Genomic DNA, 17,849 nt, shown 5'->3' on the forward strand with positions numbered 1-17,849 from the left:
ATTATTGATATGTTATTCACACGTGTGAAGTTGTATAATACAGGTTACAGTGAAGGCTTTCAGCTGCCCTTCCTCTCCCTTATGCTATATTTTTTATGCTCCCTTATGCTATATTTTACATTCTTTTGTTGCATTCTGGTTCACGCTAAACTATAAGGCCCTTGTGGCAGGGACCACATCACTTATGCACCAGTGCAATGCCTCACATAATGGAGCTCTAACAGTGACTGGGGCCTTTGGGAGCACCTGTCACAGAAATGACGAGAGGGAATAGTTTCACTCTTGTGGAGTGCAGAATTAATCATGTTTCAGAGTGCTTTATTTTTGCTAGCCTCTTTGAAGGACTCCATCACTTCCTCTTGCCTGTGTGGGTCCTTTCCCTGCATTGCCTTTACACACATATGTGCATACTGCTGTGACTGCTGGTCTTTCCCATGTGCCAAGAGACCATTGGACCACTTCTTCATTCTCTGCATCTCTCCTGTCCTTTTGTCCAGCTGATGTGCTGAATAGGGCTGCAAATAATGGTTAGTTAACGAACAAATCTCAATTTCTCTGATTTTTGTTTTAAAGAAAAACTTATATTAACTCTTTAATCCTTGTCAAAAATCATGATGAAAATGCTGATGGTGCTGCTGTACTGGTATTGTTTTAATTATTTTTTAAAAAGCAAACCAAAAGCGACCACCCAGAAACCACCTTCCTGCATAGGTAAGCATCAAATGTCAGACCTGGAGCAGACCACAGACGTGACATACGTATGCGTTACTGCAAAACAGAGTATGGGGTTTGAGTGTGTTCTCAGGAAGTAAGAACCTCACTGAGTGTCAGCCCAGTCCTCCCATGTGGGTGGTAACATACAGCAATTGTGCAATTTCTCTAAAAATTCTCCAGAGATCTAAGTTAGGCATTTGCCTTTGCAGCTTTTCCTGCCTTTGCTGTTACTGTACCTTTGACTCAAGGCCCTCGTGCTTCCCTGCGTGATGGAGAAGCTGGTTATCCCTTTCACCTAAAGATCTTGTTACATCAAAAAGCCACCCGTAACGATCCGGATGTCCCTTTTATCATAGCACCTGTCCTTACAGTCATGCTGGAATTAAAAAAAGAAGAAAAGGAAATGAAGGAGGACAGGCAGCGTGCATTCCTCCTTGCCCTCCTTTTCCAAACCGGCCCCCGGAGCCCCCTCAGCCACACCGCGGAGCAGCGGGGCAGTCCGGAGGCAGCTCTGACAGCCCGGAGCTGCCGTGCCCGCGCCCCCGGCCCCGCAGGGGGCCGTGCCCCGCGCAGCCTCCGCAGAGCAGCGCTGCGGTGCGCGGCGCGCAGGGGCCCGGGGACATGCGCACTCTCCGCGGACATCGCTCGGCGCTTCTCCTCCGCCTCCCCCGGGCGAAGGAGGAGGAGAGAAGGAGGAGGGAGGAGAGAGCCGCGCGCCGCAACTTGCTGCTGCTCCTCCCTCGCCGCTGCCCGGCCCCTGCGGGCTGCGCTCGGCGGGCAGCGCTCGGCGGGAGGCGGCAGCCGGGGCGCGCACCGCCGCGGGGCCGGCGCCTGCCGGTGAGTTGGGGGCGGTGCGCGAAGTTGCTGCGTCTGCCTGTGTGAATGTGTGTGTATGTGCATGTACGTGTGTTTACGTGTGTGTATGTGTGTACGCGGGGCGCTGCGCGGGGCTTCGCGGCCGCGGGGCTCGGCTGGTGGCCGCTGGGCTCGGCTGGTGGCTGCGGGGCTCGGGACGTACCGCCGACTGTCCCGGTCCGGCCGCGCTCCCCCACCTGCCCTCACCCGGCGGCCATTTGGTGCTGGGGTCGGTCCAGCGGCGGCCGCAGGTGCAGCGCGGTGCGGGCTGCGGGAGGAGCGCGGTGCGGGCTGCGCTGCGGCTCGGCGGGCTGGGGCTGCTGCCAGCCGGCCCCGAGCTGCGTTTCCATTCACATCCCGTTACGTGGTGACAGTGTAGTTTGTTGCGCGGTGGCATCTGCTTCTCGTCTTGGGAACTCTTGGAGAGGATGAGAACGGCAGGGGCTGCCGTTCAGAGCGTGGGAGAGTGCTGCCAGCGGCAGCGGGTCCGAGCGGATCGCCCTGGCTGCCGCTTGGAGCATCTCTTTCCCTCAGTGCTTCTGACACAGAAGAGCCCGGCGCGCGGTCGTGGCGGAAAGTTGTGCAGCGTTACGCGCGCTGATGGACCCGATTATCTAAATAAACAAATCCAGTGATTTATAGGTGTCTGAGCTGTAGTGCTCTGAACGATAGAGCTCTTTAACCTTTCTTTCTAATCTGTCCCTCAGAGATTTGGTTTTAAGCAGAGTGATACATCATCTGTGGTGCCGAGTACTTGAGTTGATTACATTTGTAAAAGGAATGGGCTTTGAAATAATACCGAGCCATTAAGCAACAAATGCAGAAAAAGTGTGTGAGAGAAAGAGCAGAGATAACATTCAGGCAGGAAAGATTTTTTTCCTCCTCCTAGCAGACAGGCTCGATTAACTTTTATCTGGAGTTCTTATTTTATTATATTAAGCTAAAAAGAAGAAGAAAAAAAAATTTGCTGTGTTAAACCGGCAGCAAGTCCTCTTGAAATCTGCCTCTGCTGTAGATAAGTCATGATTGGAGCTGCGTTCATTCAGGGACTGTGCAGAAGCACTGCTGAAGGTATCAGGCATGTATTTGGAAGTACTTAGTTGTTGTGTCTGTTTCCCATAGACAGTGCAGAAGCAGAAATATCAAATTGCTGGGTTTCTTACTCTGCATCTTTAAAATTGTATCCTGATGAGTATCCCTGTATGTTAGATGTGCAGCTAAGTTGTAGCAAAAGTGCCTCCTTTCACTGGGAAAGGGATTCATTCAGCTGTGAGCTTCTTTAACAAGGGCCACATTCCGCAGCCTGTAGAGCATCTTGTGTAAGGGGAGAGTCTTTTGCTCCTGTTGAAGAACAATAGTGAGCACAGTATGTGCAGCTTTTTGCAGGCCAAAAATACAGAAGCGGCTTTAACCAGTATTTCAACACAGCATTTTATTAACATAAAATCAATATTCAGGTCAGCAGTGAGGATCTGCAACTTCTGAAAGAGAAACTGGTCTGAAGGCAGCACAGTGAGTAACGGTTGTGGGATGTGGCCCTCCACAAGCACACCTATCTCTTACTAAGTTCCTTGTGTGAAATGTCACATAGTGAGGAACAGATTTTAAGGCGCTGCTCCTCAAAACCCTCATTGCCAGGCTCTTGAACTTGCCTTTAGGTCATGCATTCTATGCAAATGACTGCTACTCCAGAACTACTCTCTAAATTTACCTTACTATTAAAGTTATATTGATCAGAAAGTGGCAACTGGATTTCAAGTCCGAAATAAGGAACGCTCAATAGCCTCAACCTAATTTGCATTTTAAGAAGCACTATGCCGAGGAATCCACAGGAAACGCATTGAGTTTTCTTTGCTGGCTGTGCAGTGGCATTTCGTTAATGAAGGCTCTTTCCCCAGGCTGACTTCACTGGCACACAATGGAGTTAAATCTGTTTATAAGCTCGTTGATGGAGCTGGTAAAGTGCTGGAGAGCTCAGTGGGTGAAACAGGACACAGCCCTCCTCTTTCCAGTACAGAAGGAGAATGGAAAATGGAAGGGCTTTTTCAAAGTAGTTCCAACACTATCATTTGTAACAGCAAAATGCAATGGAAGAATAAGATTAATAGACCAACTAGGCTCAAAGACATTGTTTAACATTTAATTGAAACCATAAATCACTCAAATAGCATTATCCAGGCTCCTGCAGTGATGCTTCTGCTTCCAGGTGTTGAGAACCCTGCAGATTTCATTACTGGGATGTGCAGTGCTGAGGGGCCGGCAGCTCATCCTCAGTGCCCCTGAGCCCCACTGTGGTCAGGAGCCATCACTGATCTGTGGGTCACCAACCTGTGGCTCCCCTCATGTGGAAATGTTTGTGGGATGAATGGCTGTGGCCCTGCTAAATGAGATTGGTCACAAGGCTGTGGCTGCTTGATACTCGTCCTCATGTCCTGAGCACGCAGGGGCTGTCTTAGTGCCTTCTGCTGCAGTCTTTATGTGTATGGTAGTGCTACAAACGACTGCTGTGGTCAGGGAGGAAGTTCAGGGCAGCTTCTTCTTCTGGCAAGACCACAGGTTTCTAAATGTTTATATCATAGAGTTGTAGACTCTTGAGCTCAAGGGTCACTGAGTCCAATTCCCAACTCCACACTGCACCACTCAAAATCCCAACCCTGTGTCTGAGAGCAGTGTCCAAACACTCCCTAAACTCCAGCACTCAGGCCGTGCCCACTGCCCTGTGCAGCCCGTTCCATGCCCACCGCCCCCCGGTGCAGACCCTGACCACCACCCTCCCTCCCCTGACGCAGCTCCATGCCGTTCCCTCAGCCCTGTCGCTGTAACACAGTGCAGAGCTCAGCGCTGCCCCTCCGCTCCCTGTGAGGAGCTGCAGCCGCCATCAGGCCTCCCCTCAGCTCCTCTGCTCTGCGCTGAGCACACACAGGGACCTCAGCTGCTCCCCATACGCCTTTCCCTTTTGACTCATCACCATCTTTGTAGCCCTCCTTTGGACAGTCTCTTAATAGTTTTATGTCTTATGTTGTGGCACCCAAACCTGCACCCAGTGCTCAAGGTGAGGCTGCGAGGAGTTGAATGGTCTGGTACATTCAGTGAGCACCACGATCAGCTATTGCTTACGCTGGCCAACATGTGGAATGGGGAGCACTGCATGCTCATTTGTGTAATGCAACCAGCAGTGAGTTCTAGGCTTGGAAACCACTCTGTGCTCATGAGGACTTGTGGAAGCCCTGTAGAGGTGCATGGATACAGCAGCTGCAGCCTGAAGAGTCCGGTGCAGTTACTGCAGATATCTTCAGTTACTGTTGTCCATCTCCATCCTAGTACTGTCTCTCACTGACTCTGTGCAGGTCTCTCCTGAGCACATGTGACACATCCCTGGGCCTCCCAGCTCCCAGAACCCTGTGTGCTGGGCAGGCAGCACTGCATTGTACAAGCTGCTCATGGACTCCGATCAGCAGGAACTTCCAGGTGCTCAGTGCCATACTTGAGAGCATAAGCTGCAAACCCCCACACAGTTTGACTGTGCTTTTCTTTAGTGGGAAAACATTTTTTTTTTACAACACCGTCTCCACAGTTACTTGAGCAAACTGTGGTGCCCGAGCCAAGAGCATCAGTCAAATTTGACAAGGAGCGTACCCCTCTTTGGAAAGGAACACAGTTTCCTATGGCCCAATAAAGTGGCACAGCTTAGGGGCAGCTGGGTACATGCAGTCCTCATAGCAGCTCCTGCATCAGGCTACCGAGTAGCCAGGTGAAAATGAGGGGGAGGATGCATTTCTTCATTTTGTGAGTGTGGTGTAACCAAGGTTTAATTAAAACAGTGATGGTAGATTGCTAGGGCAGATAAATACTGCCTTGTTACAGCCCTCTTGGGTCGTATGTAAGCAGCGTTCGTTTTAGAAAGGATGAATGAACAGTCAGTGTGGAGGATAAAGATCAGCATTGTTAATTGCGATCGAAGTCTTCCGTGGGAAAGTATAAACTCGTGAGGAATGATACTGTCCATAAATGTCATTTAAATATTTACATAACTCAGGGATAAAATTTCTGTATTAAAATACACAGTCATGTTTGGGGTCCTGTTGGCAATAACCGGGACTTAGACAGCTGGGTTTGGTTGTGGTTAGTGCACCGATTTCTTCTGTGTTTCCGAATGCTTCGCTTGTTTGGATGAGGAGCTGTGAGATATGGTTTAGTAGGTTGTGGTAGCAATGGTAATGAGAAGACAGTTGGACTAGATGATCTTATAGGTTGTTTCCAACCTTGTGATTCTGTGATTCTATGATTCTAACAGTAACCAAGAGCTCTTCTTCAGTATGGAAAGCCCTTAATTGTTCTTATTTAAGAAAAGGGGTTTTTAATTTTGTTTTTTAGATACTTGGGAAACTATATTTGCATAAACTCTTGTGTTTCAGGTGTGATTAACTTTTAGTTTTTGGTGTTACGGTGTAAGAATGAAAGTCACCATTATCTAAGCTTAGGTGCATAGTGGTTGATCATCCACTGAATCTTCTGGCTGTTGATAAGTCTGCAGAGTGGGGAGGAATTGCTCCATGTGGGAAAGATTTTTCTCACCCACCATAAATAACTGGAAATGGTAGGAACTGTTCTTCCACTGCTCATTGATGTTACAGTTCTCACAGAAGTTTCTTTTGTCCCTCTCCAGTTCTCAGAATGTGATACAACCCTTGAAAAATTCTGTCTACTTTCATGTAAACATGATGAAGATGAATCTTTGAGAACATAGCTTATGTTGATAAATAAACTAGCTTGGCCAGTATAAATCTTTTCATCTAACTTCAAGAGCTACACTGTATTGAAGTAAATATAGATGTACTTAATGTGCTCCTTTCATCCAAATACATAACAAACACTCTAATCTACTGCAAACAAACCTAAAACAAATTTCTAAGTGGTTTTCTTCTTGGTACTGGACAAGTTTAGTCTAGCTAGGGTAGGACCAGTGGACGTTACTCCTGGAATTGTTGAAGTGCTGATGTAAACAGGAGAGGTGGAGAGCACATGGTAGACCTATCTCTTCTGCAGTTCTGTGAAAGAGGAAGAAAATACTTGCTCTAGAGTGTGTTTTTGATGAGCTTGTTCCCACAGTCATCCCCTTGGAAGGCAGCTTGCAGATGACTCTTGGGTTGAACAACCTGCAGTGTTCCTGCATGCCTCCCCCTCAGTGGCCACACAGCTCAGAGCCTGAAACCAGGTTGCACCACAAGATCCCTGTCCCCACTTGGTGTGACTTGCATGAGGTCTCTCCACTCAGTGTCTGCAGGGCTGCTGCCTGTGAGGCAGCTACATGTGGCATGCAGTGGCGTGATGCTGGGGAGGCTCGTTCTGCAGGGCACGTCTGGCTGTGCCTGAAGCCTTGTTTCATGAAGGACTTGAACTCTGTGCGAAAGGTGGCCCTGAAGCCATCTTGACATCTGCTGTGTGCACTGAATGATGACTGCAGCAGCCTTGGTGACACTGTCAGCATTGTGTTGGTTGGAATGTCCGCGAAGGAGGAGTTGAAAGAACAGTTGAAAGAACAGTTCTGCAAACCTGAGGGTGCGACAGCAAGTTCGTTTTTCATTTCTAGACTTCCAGGATGACTGTTTGCAGTAACAGCACACGTTTAAATAGATCATCAACTTGCTGTGGAAAGCATTTTTAGAGCATGCAATGATTTGGTTCCATTCTACTTGCTTCATGAGGAAGACCACCATGTATCACAGAATCATAAAATGTCTTGGGTTGGAAGGGATCCCAAGGATCATCAAGTTCCAATCCTCCTACCACAGGGAGAGGTATTTTATATATACATTTGTATTTCCCGTATCACAAAGAGTCTTTGGATCTTCTGTTTAAAAAGGACAGTTGACAAACAGAAAAGTGAAATGTTTTGTTTTGAAAAGGATTAAACCCTGTTTTGGAGAAAAAGACCATAGCTTGGTATTTTCTTAATGATAACAGTTCAGGTTCATTTCATTCCGTTGTGGAGTAAAATTCCATTCAAAGCTGGCTGATATGTTCATAAGATTTTGAAAATTAGGCTATTTAGAGAACTATGTTGGCATAAGTACAGAAAATTTTCAGTATAAGCTTTTTCTCTGTTGCAATCTTGATGAATAAGAGATAATATAAAGAATGATTTATTTGTGAGTTGGAGGAATGTTGTGAAAGATCTTTACATTTAGCAGACTCTTGTACTTTAAATACATAACAGTATATACTGATGCCCAGATTTGCTCACCATTTGACACCGCGAACAGACATTCAATTTAGCTCATGTCTGATTGCGTTGTGCCATGTGTACAGAAGTGAAATGTATTAAAAACTGTTCATCTTTGGATGTGTTCATCTGGGAATTTACTCATAAATAATTGATAACTCCCTGAAACAAAATCTCTTAATTACTCCTCGGATTTCTCACTTCATCCCTCACTTGCTCATTGTTCTTGTAGACACAGGGGAAGACAGAGGCAGGCTTTAATGAAGGTGTGTGTCAGCTTCCAATGCTTCTTTCAAAAGGTCATCCACCTGAGCAGGGGAATGAAATACATGACAGCAGAGAAACATTTTATTGTCCTATGGAGGAAGGTGGCATTTCAGTGTTTTAGAGGAACCACTTAGCTGTTCTATTTAAGACTTGTTTTCATCCCATTGTAGGAGCAGTGCTTATGATGAATCACTGAATCAGTGAAATGTTTGCATCTAGTGCCCTGCAGGGTGTCAAATTAAGGGCTATTTGATGTGCAGTACCAATTACAACTGTTATATTTGGGCTTGATATGCCAAGATTTTAGTGTTTTTGAGTGTCCTTGCACAGACTGCAGTGGAACAAGTCTTTGTGAGTGGTGGCCTCTCAGTGGAATAGGGGTTTACTTGATTGAGCTCTTGTTTACCAGGCATTGAAGCATAATGATGAGTTCACTTTTCTGTGATAAAAAGGAAAGCCTTTCTGCTACCCATAGACTTGAAAAAGCACATTTGATTACTATCTAAGAAAATCTCATTTTAATGAAAAAGGTATCCTATTGTAAGATGAATTCATCTTTTTGATGACTTTATTGCTTTAGAGATACTAGCCAAGTTCTGTAGCAGTCTTGGTAGGAGCTATTTGCTTGCAGTTCAATAGCCCTAACTATAGCTAATGTACAAGAAATGTTCAAATAATGTAAGTAAGAGAACCCTAACAAATCTTACAGCTATTTTAATGTGAGCTTTCAGATATTACTCGTGTTTAATTGAAAGTTGAATGCTGTAAAGGCTTTGTCAGTCCTGCTGTTTCTGAATGAGAACACGTTTTATGGACTAGACTAAAGTCCCAGAGAGTTGATACCAGCTTTTGACTTCAGAATTCATAGCTCAGGTTCTTCCATTTTCACCTGGCAGAAATGTGCATCTGTGGTGCTATCCAGACTGGTGACTTCTGAAAAGTACTGGTTTTGGTCAAATAAAATAAGAAAAAAATTCTTCCTGATATTGGAGAAAAGGCGGCCTTTGCTCCTTCTATAAACCGAAAGATTAAGCTTGCTTATAAAGGATTAGCAGAGCTCTCTTCTGTTAATTCATAGTGATGTAGTAAAAGTTGCCTGATTCTACATCAGTGGAAAATCAATTATCGATCAATGGGAATTTTACAGCTGAAGCCAAAGGGATTAGGGGCTCATCGTTTGGAAGTGACTGAAGGAGAGAAAGAGCTGGATATGCTTGTTGTCACATGGCTGTGAGTCACCGCTGCGTTGCAGCCACCAGGAATGGCAAAGCAAAGTCCTAGGTTGCTTCAGGCAAGCTTTTTCAAGAGTTGCACGAAAGGACATGGGGCAGGGCTGTGGAGAAATCCTGTTTGGGATACTGCTGACTGTCTTTCTTACTCACCTTTAAGAAAAATTATTTCCAAATGAAAGAGAAGGTGACCTAAAGTCCTGCAGATTGTGCCGTTGTGGGGGAGAATTAATGTGAAATAAGGGCCATGGTTTGAGGAGGTCTGATGTGCAGGATTTGGTTAAAGCAGTAGGGAGAAAAACAGATCTGGAATTGAGGGCTGTGTGGAAGCAGTGGTGCCTGCACCTTACTGCCACCTGGGGACATTGGTTTGAGAGGTGAGCCCGAGGGAGTGGCACACTGCCGGTGTCCTAGCAAATTACACAGCCTGGAAAAGATTCTTCCTTTAATAAACAATTGCTGCTTTTCCTTCTGTTTGAGTGCACGGACCAATGCTATTACTATTGGAACTCTAAGAAAACACATAGCTCCACACTACTTTAATTAAGAATGTCCGTGAAGCACGTTTCTAATTATAATTTTGCTTTCCTTTTGAACACTGTGCGTAGTTAAAAAGTAGCTCTGATCCAAAGCCAAGTATTGGATGAAAGCATGGCTTGCCCTGTCTTCTGCTGCAGCATTTGGCACGTACGTTCCCAAGGATGGTACCTAATACATCACAGAATATTGTTCAGAGTTAAATTAGATTTCTTATGATGATCTTTGGTCAATGTAAATATATTGTTTTTATCTGTTATAATAGGCAAGATTGTGTCATTTAGCATGGCAATTACAGAGATTAAATTAATTTCATTTTCCTTTATTCTTATTAAATGCAAAATAATTGAGCTCACATCATAGGAGGTTGGGACTCTGCTGTTTGTAGCTTCATCATTTATTAATCTAACGCATTAGATGAGAAGCTTTATAGATTTGCTTGCCTGAGGAAAAAGGAGAGGAATACAGATAAAGGCCAAACTGGATCTGTGTATTCTGTTTCGCACTTTGAGATACTGTCAAACTATTGCCTCATTTTTAGTACATTTTTGTAAGAAAGAGCACTTGCCCCAGAATATCTAATTGTGACTTAGTGCTTAGTCAGTCTGGGTAGGCTGAGATTTGGACAGACAAAGTTGCTTGGGCAGTTCCTTTGCCCTCCTCAACGCACTGCTGGGATAGAAATGTAGAATTGTAAAAGGGCAGGCAAAATATAAAATACAGATGAGAATGCTGTAAAAAGATACGGTTTGTACCATCTTGGCCATCTTAATTGGCTGTCCTAGTTATGGCAGGAAAATAATGGCTGTGTTGCAGTAATCAGCTCAGAAGTGACAGAAGCTCTCTTCTTTCCTACCTTGATGTGGCTGGAGGGGGGGGATGGAAATTAAACATTTGTCTCTGCGGCTCCACATAGCCCCATCACTGCCAGCCACAGATTAGTAAAGTAAATCCCTCATGTTCATATTTAAGTGGAAAATATAAAGAATATTTTCTGCCTTTTTTTTCTTTTTTAATATGTCATTTATTGGCTGGTACAGTGACCTCCATTTCGTGACTCTAGTGATGTGCTTGTCACAGAGCTTTCCTGTGGTGATTAATTAATTGCACTGGGGAGTAGTGGCATGTAACATCATGCATGGGAGCTTAGGTAAACAGTATAGACCACCTGTAATGAATCTGTACTTAAATGTTATCTATTAATGCAATGTATTATTTTTTTTTCATGTGATTTTCATTCCTATTTGTTTTTTCTCTCTGCTGTGTCTGTGGTATTCAAATGGCATGCATACCTATCAACATCTTTTAGTGTTGCCCATGTAGCTGGTTTGGAACAAGATACAACTAGCAATTAAGGATATGGAATTTGCCAGTATACTGGGAAAGGGTTTTGCACTAATTATGTGGAGGTATGGCACAGCAGTATGGCAAATCAGTCTTCAAGAGTATCTTAGTGGACAGTCTGTCCAATCTTTTAAATGGCTGTTCCAGTCAATTTTATTGACTGAAGTGAAAGCACGAATTAATTTTTCTTTCCATTCTCAACATTAAGATTTCACTTAATACACTTGATTTATATTTCAGTATTAGTTGTATATTTTGATTTGAGTTAACCCTGAAGCCCTTCCTCACTTGAGAGTCCACCTTTAATTTGTTTAACAAGTCTGTCTCATTTCTGAGCAGCCTGTACCTGAGGAGCTGATTTGTATTAACAGATAACTTGTATTGGAAAAAGGGATGTCTGTATTTGGTCATGAGAGTGTGTTAGTGTGAGCTCTAATCAGTTAGTATGAGCTGATGGATGTTGGATGTTGGTTTCCAGATGACTGGTGGCATCTTCCTGAGCAAGTCTGGCGACACAGTCCTAGAGAAGTGCTGGAGAAAGCAAACCAGCCTACAAGCAGAAGATTGATTTTTCCCTTCAAAATGAGAAGTAGTTATTGTGAGTAAATTAGCTAAATTGTTTACAGCAGGCAGATAGCCAACAACTCAGTGTTTCGTCAGCATTCAGACATGGTACATGCACTATGTGGTGCATTTCATTCGTGGACACACTAGCATCAGCAGTTTCAGTTGACAGTTTCCAGAAACAGCTGGGGTGAGCTGGCAGGAGAAATCACAGAATCACAGAATTGTAGGGGTTGGAAGGGACCTCCAGAGATCATCGAGTCCAACCCCCCTGCCAAAGCAGGTTCCCTACAGCAGGTAGCACAGGTAGGCATCCAGGCAGGTCTTGAACATCTCCAGAGAAGGAGACTCCACCACCTCCCTGGGCAGCCTGTTCCAGTGCTCCGTCACCTCACTGTAAAGAAGTTCTTGAGCATGTTTGTGCAGAACCTCCTATGCTGCAGTTTCCAGCCGTTTCCCCTTGTCCTGTCTCCACTCACCACTGAAAACAGTCTGGCCTCGCCATTCTGCCCCCCACACCTTAGATATTTATAGACCTGGATCAGGTCCCCTCTCAGTCTTCTTTTCTCAAGGCTGAACAGACCCAGTTCACTCAGCCTCTCCTCATAGCAGAGATGCTCCAGGCCCTTCACCATCTTCGTGGCCCTCCGCTGGACTCTTTCCAAGAGATCCCTGTCTTTTTTGTACTGGGGAGCCCAGAACTGGACGCAGTACTCCAGATGAGGTCTTACCAGGGCAGAGTAGAGGGGGAGGATTACCTCCTTTGACCTGCTGGCCACGCTCTTTTTAATGCACCCCAGGATGCCATTGGCCTTTTTGGCCACAAGGGCACACGGCTGGCTCATGGCCAACCTGTCGTCCACCAGGACACCCAGGTCCCTTTCCGCAGAGCTCCCCTCCAGCAGGTCATCCCCCAACCTGTGAAACACATGATGGGCCTTCAAGCTCTTGTTTGGACAACCAGCAGACAAGGGTAGCCTTGCCAGAACTGCCTGGCTTCCAGCAACTCCAGAGATGTTGGCAAGGTAGAGCTGCAGCAACTCGATCCTCTCTGCTTTTATTTCTGGAGGGAAGTGACCTGGGAGTTGTGTTGCCAGCCATGGAGTGCAGGGCCTGGAAGTACCAGAGCTGTCACAGCGTGAGGAGCTGGTTGGAATTGCCTGGACTAGTGAGCCTTGGGGTCATGGGCCTCGTGCTAGGTTGTCTGGGAGCCTGGAATTGCTGGGTTGGCTTTTGTCACCTCTTTGCTTCTCCCAGTTGCGGGAGTTACTGAAACTGGACAGCGGTAAAATTAGCAGCAGTTATCAGTTTTGATCAACAATCAAGAATATTTTATTCAGGGTAGACAGTTACAAACATTTTTTGAAAACTTCTTTTCAGAACAGGACAGAAATTAAAATTTGGAAGCGCTGTGATTCCACAGAGTGAGAACTTCCAAGGCTTTGCAGTTTCTGTGTTCCACACTGCAAGAGGCATGCTCTTGTTCCACTGAGCAGTAGTATTTTCTGTATTGTATATTAGCTTGTGTATTTAATTACACTAATGCTCCAAAAAAAGTATCGGCTTCAAACAGAAAAGGCTTCCTTTCACTGAAATCTAGAGTAGTAGAGACAAAAACCAAACACTCATTAGTGTCTGTGCTTAAGCTATCTGTCAGTAGAGTAATCAGTTTTCTGAGGTCTAACTCTGAAATGTTCACTGAATAAAAATAATGCACCCTGCAGTTTGTCAGTAGCTTACAAAGATTGACTTCAGAAAAATAAATGTGAAGATTGGTGTAGATAAATGATGAGAAGTAAGAGATTCATACTTCTTAAACACCTTGCTCCTGCACCCTCATGTGTGTCTGCATCATCCTGATTTTATATGGGTAGGAACCCATAAGTCAATTGTATACTAAGGGTGGGACTACCATGGAAGAGAGAAGTGCAGTTTTGCTTTTGCTCCTTGCAACTGGTGTTTCAGTCTGAATGCAGAGAGATGCTGAAGATGTGCACTGCATATTTAAACTTGCCTTTTCCTCACTCTTTCAAATCACCTCTTATGGATTTTTTTCACTTAACCCTGGCAGCAGAGGGGATCTGATGAAGGAATAGGTTAGCCTCCAAAAGCATAGCCCAGTGATTTGGTGTGTACCGAACTTTGAATTAGGGGATGTTGATGTTGCAAGTTGATCTTGCAGGTGGATGTAGTTAACATGGGATTTAGGGCTATGGGTAGTTGTATGGGAACTGCTGAGTCACGGCCTGAACCTCTGATTAATCACCTGAGGTGAGCCTTGAGTCAGCCAGAGGAGCACAGGTGAAGGCAATTCACCAGTGCTGCCGGAAAGGGTGGAGCCTGGCTCCACCCCTCCTGGACCTATTTAAGAGCTGGCTACCAGAGGGGAAGGATCTCTTCTGGAGATCCTCTCTTTTGGTATCTTCTGGTGAGCTCTACCCAAGGGTAAGCTCTTCCACTTATTCTCTTTTTGTGATCCTTGTTTGCTTTGCCTTACTCTCTTGATTATATTGCGATTATAACATCTTGATATCTATTGATTATACACAATTATATTGTGATTATAACATCTTGGTTATACAGTAGTTTATACTGGGAGAGAGAAGCCTGGCTTCTGGTGAGTCTGCGGCTGGCCCCAGCTGGTCATCACTGTGTCCACAGGACATCAGCTTTGGCTGTGTTATGGAGAGTAGCCAGGTGTTGTCACACATCCAACATTTAAACAAGTGGGAATGACTTGGCAACAAGGGAAGGTGCAGAGTTCTGTATCTGGGGAGGAACAGCCCCAGGCACCAGCTGGAAAGCAGTTTTGCAGAAGAGGATCTGGGAGTTCTGGTGAACACTGTGCTGAACATGAGCCTGCAGTGTGTCCTAGAGACTAAGAATTGGTATCCTGGCTGCATTCTGCCAAGTGTTGTGAACAGGTCAAGGCTTCCCTTCTGCTCAGCTCTCATGAGGCCACACTCTGGAGTATTGTGTCCAGTTCTGAGCTCCCCAGTACAAGAGAGATCTGAATATGCTGGGGAGAAAGAGTCTAGTGAAAGGCTGTGAAGATGATTAAGGGTCTGGGGAGCACCTCTCCTGTGAGGGGAGGCTGACTGAACCAGACCTGTTCATCTTGGAGAAGGCTCATCAGGGATCTCATCAGAGTCCTAAAAAGACGCTCCTGAAGGGAGGGTGCCAAGAGGATGCAGACAGGCTCTGTTCAGTGGTACCCAGTGCCAGGACAAGAGGCAGTGGGCACAAACTGGAACACAGGAGGCTCTCTCTGACCACCCTGAAGCACTTCTTTACTGTATGGGAGACTGGTACAGAGAGACTGTGGAGTCTCCTTGGAGGTCTTTATTAGCTGTGTGGACATGGCCATGGGCCCCCTAGGCTGGGTGTCCCTGCTTGAGCAGGGGTTGGGCCAGAAGGCCCCAGAGGCCCCTGCCACCTTCACCCATCCTGTGATTGTATGACCAGACCAACTGCACTTGAAAGCAGCTGTGCTGGATGAGTGGCAAGACCACCTCCATGCCATCTTCCATGCAGACAGAACGTTTTTAAAGAGAGCCTAATCTTAAATAACAGTTCCCTGTTTTGTCCTTTAAAGAACTTGAAGATAGTTCTCCACTTGCTCAGAGAAGGTTATCAGTACGTTCTGGGTACCTCATGTCTGCTTCTCAGTTCAGTTCTGCTTTTTCAGCCTCCATTTTTAAAACAGAAACTCTTGCTTATGTACACTGGTTTGTTCAGCAGGAGAGCTGTTTGTCATTTTCTCCTGTTCCTGCAGGATGTATACAAAAGAATTTTTTCATTCTGCTATGGCCACAGATGTGAAAAAATAAGCAGAAATCTCATTCTTAGCAGTGACTCGAGTCTCTGAATGTTAGACAAATAATGTTTATTGTGCAATTCACTTGTATGGCTTTTTCTACGGATTTCTTTTTTCTTTAAAGCCCAGTTCATAGTAGCTGTATTTGTGCAGCCAGCATCATGTCACATTTGTTTCCATGGAATGACAAACTAGGTGGTGAGCTTGGCTGTCATGCTGATAGCCCGTAAGCAGTATCATAGCCAAGATATAAGGCAGGAGGCTTTTATCAATACAGGCCTACGGAGAGTGTTTTTGTTGTAAAACACAAAGGTGTGCCACTGAGTTTGTTTCTTCGTTCTGACAGAGCTAACGGCAGCCTGGAAACAAAACACTCGAAATGCACAGCTTTTTATGCAAGTGGAAGCAATAGAACCATTATCGGTGACCTTAGCTTTCTCATCTTGTTTTGCAAGCTAATTTTATATTAATTTCAGGCATAGCTTTAATCTTTGTCAGTAGGGCAGCAGCAGTGGAGTTTCTCTTCAACTATTGATTTCCAATTTGTTTTAATCCTCTGACTGTCTTCCTGCAGAATGAAGACTGAAGCATATTTTTTTTCATATTAATTTATTTCCTAAATTGGAATTGTCAAAGTTTGCAAAGAGTCTGATCTTGGATATATCAGTGCTGTCTTCTCAGTGTAAATAGGATTGTTCAAGCGTGATCCTTGGTGACTGTGGAAGGCTTTGTCAGGGATAAAGTTGTTTGAGGTAGAAGAGGTGCAGTCTTAACATGAGGTGTTTGATTTTCCTGAAGGAGAAGGAGAGTTGCCATTTTAGAAAAGGATGAAATTTAAGCCTTTACTGAGTTCTCTTCAAATTAAATGCTTGCACAAGAATTATTTCAGTTCTGGATGTACTTGTAATATCAGAGACTTTGAAAGAGTAACAACTGCATATTGTAACCTGGTGGCTTAGACCTTCATGAGTGACAAAATGGGAGACATTTCCTTTCTCATCAAGATCTGAACTGCAGAGTGGATGTGGACTTGAGTTGGAACAAGTTTAACCAACAGAGGGACAGACTTTTCTTCCTAAAGAAAATAGGTATAGTTCTTTGGTTTTGGTGCCTACAGCCTGAGGTGCAGGAAGAAGTAACGTTCAGCAGGATTGGAGCTTATATGGCATTTGAAGTCACTGTAACATGTTTAGAATGGTTAAGAAAGTAATCTTATTGGTTGGGTTTTTTTGTTTGTTTGTTTTTAAAGCTGCAAAGGTTGACGAGCCAAAGTATACGTGAGCAATAGCTGTTGAGGATATTTATTTCCATGATAACTAAAATGTGGATTTCTTAACACTTTGGGATTTGCATTTTGATGCTCTGCTGTGGCTTCAAAGGGATTATGCGTATAAACTCAGTGTGCAGTGGTGGCTGATTGTGTGAAATGACATTTGGTGCTACATTTGCTTTTTTATTATACAAGAATGAGGTTTGGTTTTAGTTTCAGTGATTTTAAAAAAGGTACACTCCTAAAGTTGAGAAGTTTAATGATGTTTCCCTCTATTGCTGTAAATTGTTAAGTGATGCTGATATCTGAAGATAGTAAGAAAATAAATCGGATTTTTTTTTGTTATGTTTTATTTGCCTCGTTACTGCACATATGATATGAGAAGCAAACTCAAGAATTACACTTGTGTTACCCTTAGGAAAAATTGCTTTTTGTTCTACAATGGAAATACACACCAACACTTCAAAGAGTCTCAGAAAAGGTCTGAGATACAGTGCTTGCATATCCATCTTTGAGCTTTAAGGGCTTTTTAGAAACTGAAATACCTTTCCACACACAAATAAAAAGAAACTAGTTGAAAACGGAATAATGTCGGGAGGGAGAAAATTAATATCCTCAGGCTTGACATGGGAGGCTGCTTGAGCACATTGTGTAAGTCATGTGAGGCATCTGCATCAGAACATAAGCAGGCTGAAAGAGTGATCTGCTAAAAGCACAGAAGAGTTATTCAGACTACAAAGCATAAGGATATCTGCCTCTAATGAATCCAACAGAAAACAACTGAACTGTGTTGGGTCATACACAAACTGAATACCAAGATCTTAAAAGGACTTTGAAGAGCAGAGAGTGCAATGTAAAACTAAATGATAAACTGCAAGCATATCAGAAAGTGGGTAGCACTGATTGACGTGTAGGGCAGCCGAAAGTACGTTTAAAAAAAAAGAAAAAGTTATGTATTTTAGGAGAATATGGACAGATGCTTCACTGAGTGATGAAGATGAGGAGGTGTCATCTGCTGAGACAACTGAG

At 44.5% G+C, this 17,849-nt stretch overlaps 1 protein-coding gene across 4 annotated transcripts in view; it reads left to right on the forward strand.

Annotated features, from left to right (window-relative positions):
• The first annotated feature begins 1,478 nt into the window (after positions 1–1,478).
• The window catches only part of PAG1 (phosphoprotein membrane anchor with glycosphingolipid microdomains 1), a 107,904-nt gene continuing 91,533 nt past the window's right edge, over positions 1,479–17,849 (forward strand). For all 4 annotated transcript variants that reach the window (XM_048938599.1, XM_048938606.1, XM_048938604.1 and 1 more), the window contains exon 1: positions 1,479–1,551. The gene's annotated coding sequence lies outside the window, so the exon portion shown is untranslated. The remainder of the gene's footprint in view (positions 1,552–17,849) is intronic.

This window comes from Lagopus muta, chromosome 3, assembly GCF_023343835.1.
Source record: "Lagopus muta isolate bLagMut1 chromosome 3, bLagMut1 primary, whole genome shotgun sequence".
Taxonomy (NCBI): Eukaryota; Metazoa; Chordata; class Aves; order Galliformes; family Phasianidae; genus Lagopus; species Lagopus muta.